Raw genomic sequence first — 11,081 nt, 5'->3', positions numbered from 1 at the left:
AGCTGCGTATGCAGCCCACAAATGTAAATAGTTTGAGAACCACTGATGTAGGCAGTGGTCTGGCTCAGCTACCCTGGCACTGATCTAGGACTGTCCTGGCACTTATTGAAGCCTAAATGTTCAAGGACCTGGTGTTTACTTTGGAATGATATAAGGATTTGGCCCAATGATGAGAGACAAGTTATAGCATGTCTAGTGTATGAAAAGGGAACATAATCAGAGCATGCAGCTTTGTCCCGATTGTTTATGTGGGATTTCCCCACACACGCATCTTTTCCTGACACCTAAAAATTTCAACATTTGCTTTGTCCTGAAAGATTTAACCAAGTAGAGTGAAACTACTGGAACTTCAGTGGAGTTACTCCTGATTGTCACCAGCATTTGTGAGATTATGTTCAGATCCAGTGACAATCAAAAAGCACTAGGCCAGCTGGAGATTTTGAAGCGCAGTCTTTGATCTGCTTTTGTTTATTTTAATATAAAATTGTCATGTTGCAACAGTGCAAGGAAATGAGTAGCTACCACATATTAGTGAGCTTTTTTTTCTCTCAGACTCAGTGAGGTAACAACATGCAAAATCCCTCTCAGTTCAACTTAGTGGCTCTGTGCTTTTTTTCACTCTAACTCCTGCCACTGCTCTAAGACCAAATGAAGCAGATAAACTCCATCTTAAATGGCTGATTCTGCAAGCATCAAGAATAATTTCCTTACTTTGGGCAGCTTTGGAAGTGATCAGGAATTGTAGCTCCAACCCCAGCTCTTGGGTAGGGATAGGCTACCTGATTCAGGAAATGGAAGATAAGAACCAGCCAGAAACTTAGCTCAGATGTGGAACTGAACCTTCAGATTGGTTCCTGGGAGCACACTTTCATGTCTTCCCTCCCTGACCCAACAGGCCCACTGACTTGGCTGAAATCCATCTTGGGGTTTGACAGTTGTGTGTTTCCTCAAGGCTGATGATGAATGTTGGGGACACCCGGGCAGTAGGAACCTCAGCACTTTTATGATCTCTGATCACACAAGAGAGAGAGAGAAATTCAAGTCACTAATTTTTGATCAGTGAAGAGCAGGGCCAGGAGGAGGAGTTGAGAAGATGAAGTGGGAGAGGTCTGGTTGGCATAAAGTAGGGAACTGGTGCCATAAGGGGGAGAGATGCCAGTTGTTAGTAAGGTCAAGGAGCAGTATGGGGTTAGGGAGCCTGCTGGATTTCAGGGAGAGGGAGTCATAGGGCAGGAGGAGTATACTGGGAATTGAAGAATGGGGTGTAAGAGGGAGGCTGTTGGAAATCAGAGGGCTTGCTTTTCAGGAGAGGGGAATCCTGAACAGGGAAGTTTTAAATGTTGGGAGGGAGGAGAGAAACCACAAGTGACTTGTGTCCATTTGAAGCAGCTTTGAGGGCTCATCTGGACTTCCCGTCTTGTTGGGCTTCTCCCTAATCTAATCGTGGGTCCCTCACTCAATACCTTACAAACACCAAAGTCTTATTATTGTATATTCCACTGTCTCATGGTTCTTGCCTAGCCACAAGTGGGTTGTTTTGTTTGGGTTTTTTTCCCTGTGTGAAAGGGATTTGTTTCTTCAGGTGAAGTGTCCTTTAAAATTCCAGCTAAATCTGGAGATAATTTCTTGCATGAGCAGCTTTTTATAGATAGGCTTAAAGCAGAACAAAAAACCTTATGTTAACTAAGTGCTATTTCACATAATGTGTTCCATGAGAAATGAAGGATTTCCTGCCTTGTAAATGATGTACATTGATGTAGTTCATACTGGACACTTGGGTCGGAGGAGTTGTGCAAAAAGGTTTCATTATCTGAAGGATCAGCTGGCACCTCGGACAGACGTGAGGGGAGACTAGGATGTATTTGGCAATGGAATTTAGGTGCTGTATTCTCCCCCTCCTGAGATACTAAATACGTGATGCAGTGGCAATGGCCAGAAGTGGTGTGTGTATGTCCAAATGTCCCTCCCCTCCCCCAGTAGGGATGTATAATTCTCAGCATTTGAAAAATGGACCAGCTCTCAAAACAAATCTATTCACCTGCCTCCATTCTCCAGATATAGATGGGCCCTTGATTGGGGAAGAACTGCGGTGGTATACACAGGCTGTTGTCAGCAGCAGTGACGCTAGCCATTGGGGAGTGATGGCTCTGCTCCACTCAGAAAAAAAGTGAAAGTAAAATCAGAGTCCAATAAGTTGGCCTTTGTCCCAGCTCCTGTGCACCTCTGTTCACAGCTACTAATGGGACAGAATGGCTCTGCCAGGTGTAGAATTCCCCGCACTGGTGCCCTGGATTATACAATTCACATTCCAATAGGGGGCTAGGCAGCAGCTGGAGCTCACCCACCAGCCCAGCAGCTGCCACAGAGCACTGAGGGGTGCTGTGATGCACCCTTAACTTGTGAGCACATGTACAGCCCTCCCCCAATAGAATTTTGCCCTATGCAGCCTCTGGTTGGAACTCGACCCCGTCTTTGCAGACACTTTGGGGGGAACATGGCCTGCATCCCAAAACAGGGATGTTTGACTGGATTTTTACCAGGCTAATGCAAATATCAGTTAACGTTATTGAAACGTAGGAACAGAAAACAAAAAATTTCAGTGACATTTGCTGGATTGAGTTGTTTGTTTTTACCCATTATACCAATAAGCTACAATTGTGGCCTCTTTGGATCCTGTTTTAAATTCCACATCTGGGTCTATAATGGAGGCCATCACCTCCCGATATTTACCCACTATAGGAATCATCAGTGGTGTCACCCAATTAAGGAGTCAAAAATGAACTATGGTTCTCAACCCCTTCCATATCACAACACCCTTTGCCATACCAGGACCCATCCAGAACCTTCTCTTCTGTCAAACTAGGATCCCCTCCCATGGGACAGTATGGGAAAGGCAGGGTGATGGCACCCCCTGGAACCTGTCTACAACAGCCTTCCTCCCCAGGAGCTCCAACTGCTAAGGGGAGGAACTCTTCTCTGGGTATTAGCCAAAGTGAGTTCCCCGGTATCCTCCCCAGTGTAATTTGGATTGAGCTCTTTCCTACATTGGGGTGGGGGGCAAGATTCCATTACAGTTTTAGACCCATAGAAGCCTTTTACAAATTTTTAAAAAGTGTTTGAAATTGAGGTTAAGGGACATCTGAGGTATTTGCCCTTCCCCTGGATCCTCTCCCCACCCTTTTCTTCTCCTTTCCCCCCTCCCCAGCCTCAAAATGAAACAGAAAATTATTTTTTTAAAACTATTGATAATTTATGTTTAGTACAAAGGATGATTTAATGGCATCACCAAAGGTCATTCCATTTACACGTTCCTCCTCCACCCCCTAGCCCATTCTCCCTACTCCAACCTGTTGCCCCCTGTCATCCACCCCACACCACAACTAAAGAAACACAAACACTGGAGACCATTCCAATTTGGTCAACAATTGTTGGAGGACAGAGATTTAAAAAAAATACTAACCAGCCACCACAAAATGAAACCATGTCCACCTTTCAATCCAATAGTCAACTGCTGCAAATAAAAGACGAACTCATTTCTTGACTTTTGTTTTAAAAAAAAAGTCTTTTATACCTATATGTCTGAGCGTGTGTATGTATATACACGCACCTGTGTTCATACACACATACGCACACACACCTCTCTATCTCTCTAATATAAATATATTGTACGTTAGAGCTGTAAATATTCCTTGGTCATGTGTCTGTCTTCTTCATAGTATCATATCCTCAGTGTTATGTTAACAACTCCATTTATTGATTGATGAAACTGTGTGTAGAACTGTACCCTCCTGACATAGTTTATGTAGATCTCTCTTCTCAAATAAAGTACAAAACAACCATTAATTAGGCTTCCCCCCCTCCTCTGTCTGCCTGTCATTCAGCTTTCTTTTTATGAACATCACCTTTGATCTTTTATGTTCAAGTTTTAATCACAAGCTTGAGGCAGGAATTCTTGGGTGAAGTTCTTTGACCTGGATTTTGCAGGTCAGACTAGAAGATCCTAGCAGTTACTCCTGGATGTAAAATCTATGGGTGAAATCCTGGCCCTATTGAAGTCAAAGGGAGTTTTGCCAATGAGAGCCATAGGACCAGGATTTCACACTGGGAAGGGCAGAGTATTTTTCATTTAGTGGAAGCTCTGATTTGGGAGCATGAGATAGCAGGTTCCAGAGAAAAATACCAGTTTGCTGAACTACTAAACCCAGCCTGATTGACCTGATGGGAAGGGTGTGAACCACCATCAGTCAGTGTTCCTTCTCACCCAGGTTTCTAGCTCATGAACTAGTTAAACCCAGACAAAGTCTTTATTAGAGAAATTCCATTGTTCACAGGTCCCTTAACAAATGGCTTCCTTCTCCAGGCAGGGCAAGGAGGACACATCTCTGACACTTTCTTGGGGGCACTTAGAATTCTATATCGCTGTGTAACCCTCCCTTTCCTCCACCATAGCGCGAGAGAGACCTGGTGGGGCTAAACTGGATGTCAGCTCCCTGTCATCCCAGTCTGTTAGCCAGCTAAACAGTCTCCTCTGAAGCTCTGCCAGCCTTCACTTTGTGTTGCAGGTAACACTTGGTGTACTCCCATTCCCAAACACCTCAGAAGTATCTCCCTGTAGCATCCAGTCTGTCATTGGACACTCACAGAAATGACCAATCTGCTGTCTCAAAAGAGACAATGTACACACAGCTGGGAGACTACAACGCAGGATCAGGTCCTTCCTGACCACATAGCACTTGGTGAAAACAAACGGAAGTTTAGTAACAACAGAGCTTCACCGATTCAAGTGAGTATTGAGTAAGAATAATGGAAACAGTAATGGTTACAAAGGAAACAAAAGCATAACATGCTTCTAAGAGACGCCTCGTGATTGTGACAGGCTATATTCCTTTGTCTGCAATAGTTTCTCACCCTCACAGGCCTTTTGCAGAGCTTGCTGATTTTAAGTCAAATCAGGAGCCAAATTTTCATAAACAACCTCTGCTCCACTAAGTGTGTTCCGCAGTGAAATGGATAACGAAATGTTCTGCTGATGATGATTATATTTTCCAAGGTTTATTGTCTTTGCTTCTAGAGTCAGGGTAACCTCTGTTGATTTCACATCCCTCTGTCAACCTGTTTTTCTTGTTGACATACCATGCAAATAGGTGTTCCTTTCTGCTGGTTCCACAACGCTTAATTTACATTAGAGATTGGGAGATAACTACCTTTCCCCCTGTCTGGAAGAACCTGGGTTTCAGACTTACAGCATAATATCAGTGAGTATCCATAATTCCTCATATAGTGTTAATACATACATTTCACAATTGCATTAATGACCAGTGTGTCACTGGCTTTCATTTGATACCCCACAAGATGCTTTTTTGACAAACACTGAAAACAGTGGGTTAGGTGTAATGAGTTTGTCAGGCCTGATAGGAGTTGCTCACAGAGTCGTGAACCATCAATGGGCCTCTGTGTCACAGCATCACTGAGGCTTCTGAAGAAATAAATGAAATGCATTAATAGTGGTTACCAGTGGGTGGTGCGATGGCCTGTCTGGTGGTGAAATCCCCAGGCATTTTCTACTGCTCAGAATGAGTCAAATGGCAGATTATAGTTACAGGAAGGTTGTGTCATTGGTGTTATGTTATATTCTGCCAATTTCTGCCATTGGCTCAAGTTACTTTTCTAAGCATGTGCTGCCTGCGGTTAGAATTAGAAGGTGCAGAAGGATCCCAGAGTAACCATGTGAGATAAAAAGGCTCAGGATTAGCTTCAGGTTATGTGCCAAACTTAAACTGATTCCACATGCCTACAAAAAATTAGGGGTGATGTGGGAGAAAAGGGAAGGCGGGAGGGCTTTTGACATAATCACCCAGGGTTTGTGCATGATTTCCTGCTTGTTTCAAGGCATGCATCCTTATGCTTGCTTGTGGAACCACAAAGCTATGTGATCGAGTCACCTCACTGCTACTGTGAGGACATCTGGGAGCCGCAGAAAGTGACTCCAATTATTAGACTAATGAAAGAAGCAGATAAGTGCTGAGCACTGATCAATTAACTAGGTATTTGATCTGGACTATACACTGGGGACTAATTGGCTAAGGGGATCGCGTAATGGGATACCAAGATTTTTCCCGACTTCAATTCCAGCCTGGTCTGGTAGATTCTTATCTGATGGCTGTGGGGTGGCCTATGCGAAATGAGTCAAATGAGCCCTTGGTTTAATAGGAGACATGTGTCCACATCCAAGCAGGCATCACTTGTCCTTCTCATTGGCAGCTTCGGCAAGAATTGAACAGGCCATGGAAACCGACCCCTGGGAGAGGTCCCTACATTAACGGGTGAGGCACACCGGCATAGCAATTAAGCTTGCACTGCTGCTGCCCATGCTGAGACACAGAAGCTCTTTTTTCTCCAGGGCACCGTCAATCCAGCTCCTTTCTCCAGCTACCACCATCTGATAATACACATGTGACATAAAGGGACCCATCACACAACAAAGACGGAAACAAAGCTGGGGGAGGTTGGACTCAGGACTACAGTCCAGTTTGTCTGACACATCCCCAGGAAGTTTTATCCTTCCATTTGTGCACATCTCCCTGGCTCTGGCATTTCAAAGAGGAGATGGCCCCTGTGTGGCGCTGAAGGTGACAAGCTAGACATTCAATAGCTTGACTGCCATTCCATGCCCCCAGCCCCATTGCAGAGCTTTACAACGGCTTTGGTTATTCCAGCCATGGATGCAGCATTCCACTGAGCACCTAATTACTGCCCCACAGGTGATGGCTGCTGGGCTGGAAGGACAGGGTGGGAGGGTAAGTGCCCACCCTAGTTAAGATGCCCAGGATTCCTCTTCCTAAGGCAGCTGGAGCTGGTGGCAGCTCTAGAGGACGTGACACTGCTGAGAAGAGACCCTAAACCTGCACATCCAGCCTGCGAGCCACGTAGGGTTAAACTCGCCCTTTGCAGATGAACAGCATAAGCCCCGTGCACCACTGGAGCTGTTCAAGCAGCGCCTTCCACCTCAATCAGGCCCTCTGCAAAAGGGGTGAGATTTAACCCGTAGAGAACCACTGAATTGTGCCACATAGCTCACACCAATATTTGGATCCCTTAGGATCTAACCCCACTTTCCCCTGGTTCACACTGACGTGCTCACGACCTTTCCCACCCCTAGTCCCATGCAGTTGCAGCTTGCTTTAGCCTTGGGATACACAGCAGCTGTCATTCTTGCAGGCATTCCCTCACTGCTCTGAGCCTTCTTCACTGCAGGGCCAATGAGACTCAGAATTAATGCTGTCCATTGAGGGAATCCTCCATTGCCTCCACTATATCCAAAGCTCCCCACCACCAAGCCAAAAGGTGAAGAACAAAGCAAGGCTCTCCCTGTCCCACAACGGCTCCATGTGCTCTCCTCCTCTTGTTCTCAGCCACTGCTGGCCTGAAGATCTCAGCACTCAAATTCAGATCTGCTGTATAATAATGGGTTAGATGCCACCACCCTAGCAAAGGGTTGGGTCCACCCCTGGCTCTCCGTGCTGACGCTATGCCTCAATTACAACAACAGCCCATGTGATACCATCTTTGAGTCACTGGGAGTAAGGGTGTTTGGCATGGCTAACTGAAATAAGTCTTTGTACAAATACACTCACCAGCCAAACTGCAAAGGTGATTTGGGGAGTGTAACAGTTAATTTATTGCATCTGACTCCAGCTGCTAGAAATTTGACTGACAATTTCTGTTTGTTTATATCCCACTATATTGTTTATATCCCATGTTATAAATTCTTCTGATTGGAGTTTCACTGTGTCTGCTTGGATATTTATTGATCATAAAATAATCTGCGCAATCCTTTCCAGTCGAGGCAGGAAGAACTGGGGCCCATGAATTCACTTGGCAGGATCTGGGCACCAGTGCCCAGGCAGCAGGAAAAAGGGGGTTATTCTATTGGGTTATGAACAGCCTTTCAGAATGGTTTATCGTCTCTGCCTGACTGCCTGACCTGAAGGCCTCCTTTGCTTGTGAAGCTGATTACCCATCAGTTGATTCCACATGGACTTTGCAATCCGTTCTATAGCTGTGGGGGGGTAAGGGAGGCCAGGGGATGTTTTGTTAGTGTCATTAGCAGGTTCCCTGCTGTGAGGATTATTACACGTGCAATGAAATCTGTGTTTTCACAACTGTTCAATAATATGGCCCAAGAGGCAACATTTGGCTCTTTTTGCAGCACGGAAGTTTTGCCAGCCTTTTTGGCAGCCAAGAAAATGATATAGTTCCAAGCCCCCTGGGGGAAAAAAAACCTGCACGCCTGCCCCAGCTGGGAGTCTGCCATTTCTGCTGGTGAATGTCGCTTTTCTTTCTGCACTCAGTGCTGACTCCACAATTTTTATCTCCAGTGAATCTTGCTCCATAAATTTTAGCTTCACTGATGCCTGGAGGAACAGAGCTGCCTTCCTTGTGGAAAATGTAACTGACGAGGAGGCATCCCTTTATTTCCTTTTTTTGGCTTAGGCTTTCTTTCATTCCCTTCCAAAAGCTGGGCCTGTGCTCTTTCAGGGATGGCACTTCTATCTGGCACGGACATACCAAGGATGGGCAGATGTTACTCTGCCACCTTTGTGTGTGTGGCCTGGTGCCAAAGATTCTGGTTCCTTTTAGTTATGATAGGTAATAAGGCAGCCACTGCCTGGTGCAGCACAACACTGGAAGTAAATGCAGCCCAGCCCACCAGTGGCTGGACTAGAAGGCCAGTGCCCACCACAGCAATGTTATGAGGTTTGCAGAGTAAGTCAGCCTTGGGGAACAAGGCCCTCAAATCCCCTTACCTCTCTTCAGCTCCTTTGAAAATCCCAGCCGCAGTGTAGGGGCTGACAATACCTGGCTCGATGACAGCAAGCCGGGTTCCTCACTGCCACCCATGGGTGCAGCAGTGAATCTGCTGTCAGCGAGAAGGAAAGGGTGCCACGCACATACTTCTGGGCTGGCAGGTGGTGGGTACTCTCTAGTGGCTCATTGGGGGACATGGATGTGCGTAGTTACACAGACGCTAAGTAGGGCAGTTAGGGAAGCTACCATTTTGCCACTTTGGGGCAGGAGAGACAGCTGTGACTATGGCAGCAAGGCTCTGTTTCTCCTTTAGCCTGCAAGACACCTTGCACTGTGTGTGTGTGGGGTGGGGGGCAGGTGGAGACGCAGGGAGAACTGAGGGGATCTATTCATTGGCTTTTCCCATTTTAACAGATGTTCTTGCCCCATCCATCCCAAGAGAGGGCGCCCACAGCCTCCCAGAGAGCTGCCCTTGGCTGGCCAGCATTGTGCTCCTGAAAGCGTGCAGGGAGGGTGGAGCACAGGCTCCAGCTCCTGCAGCCTGAGGGGGTGGGACGAAGACCTCGGCAGAGTGCAAAGGGAAATGCAGGGCCCCCCTCTCTTTGCATTCCTTCGCTGGCTCCCTTGTATCAAACATAAGCGACTTGGCTTCACTTCCAAGGCCCTTCACAAACGATCCCTACCTACCTGCCATCTCGCCTTCAGTACCAAAAGGTTGACACCTGCCTCCGACTGGCCCATGATGTCAGCCTCCATCAGCCACTTGTTAAATTTTAAGCCCCATGGTGCCTTCTCCCATGCTGGCCCTCACCGTTGGGAGAAGCTCCCCATAAACATCCACAGAGCTACCTCATTGTCCTTCAAACCCCTCCTTAAAACGCTCCTTTGCTGTGCAGCCTACAATAAACTTAACAGCTAGGCTGCCGGTGTGCTGAGACCACTACCAATCATGCTGAGAAGTGTTGTCTCATTGTTTCCTTGTACTCTGCCTGTAGGTCTGTCTGTCTGTGTCCATCTGCTGTAGCTTGGCTTAGGGCTCGTCTTCGCTTGCGACGGCATGTAGGGTACATGGAGCTTGTGGTGGTGCGTGAACTGCTGGCTTGGGGAGGTTAGCCCCTGGCCCTGCCCCTTCTGCCCAAGGCCCTGCCCCCTCTGGAGCCCAGAGCCCCCTACTGTGGCCAGCGGCACCCCAGCCCTGGGCCACGGAGTGCCGCAGCCCTGGAGCGCTGGGTGGGCTCTGAAGACTTCAGCCCCTGAGCGCTGGGTGGCCCAGAATGCAGCCCCTGACCCCCAGAGTCCTGAGTGAGTAGGAGATTCTGCCCTAGCTGCCCAGACTCCCAGGCCGCATGCCAGCCCCTCCCAGCCCTAACCCTAGCCCCAGCCCCAGTCCAGCCATGGAGGAAGAGTGCAGGCAGAAGGCAGGCAGAGGCCTGGGGGTGGAGTGTGGGCAGGGCCACGCAGGCTGTTTGGGGAGGCTCAGCCTCCCCTGGCCTGCGATACCCGCCGCCCATGGTGTAGTTACATGCCGCAGTGAAAAACCGGCTGCAGCGGCAATGTGTAGCTACACGCAGCAGTGAACGGCTCTGGGGTGGGGAAGGAGGCAGCAGGGAGAGGCTCTAGCAGTGGGGCACTGCAGTGTAGAGGCCGGGCTCAGGCACAGTGGAAAGCCACGTAGGAATATACCTTAAGGGTCTGGCCAGTCTGCACTCTACTCGACTAAGCCATGCCTCACCATCTACCATGTTGGTGATCCCCATGCCAACTGTGCGTGCGGTGCCTGTACTCCACATGCCCCTATTAGTGTAGACATCGCCTTGGCCTGTAAGCTTTGTTCTGAGTGTGTACAGCACCTAGGACAGTGGGTTACTGGGCCGGGCTGGGCTCCTTGGTGCTACAATAATACAAATCAGAAAAAATCACCCTTGTCCCCTGAGAGGTTAGTCTGAAAATCTCCATCTCTCAGTGCAATGCATGGGCACCAGAAGCCTTTGTGAATGGATCCAGCAAGGGGTGGGGCGGGAGCGAAAACCCACAGAACGCAGTGAACTTGCCCCCCCCCATATTGGGGGGCAGAATTTTAACCAGGAACCCCGTCCGGCTTAGCAATGGGTAGGAAAGGAGTCTGTATCCAGAGCACTATGCGCCACTTAATGACGCTAAGTAAATAATGTCAGAGCTGCCCCTCCATCCCATCCCAGCACACACATATGCTCGCTCATTGCCCCTGCGCACGTACATGTTCCTCATCAGCACACACCACTCCTCCTGCTCCC

The sequence above is a fragment of the Gopherus evgoodei genome, chromosome 10, assembly GCF_007399415.2.
Source record: "Gopherus evgoodei ecotype Sinaloan lineage chromosome 10, rGopEvg1_v1.p, whole genome shotgun sequence".
In the NCBI taxonomy this organism is placed as follows: domain Eukaryota; kingdom Metazoa; phylum Chordata; order Testudines; family Testudinidae; genus Gopherus; species Gopherus evgoodei.
Note: the sequence above shows the minus strand (reverse complement) of the source record.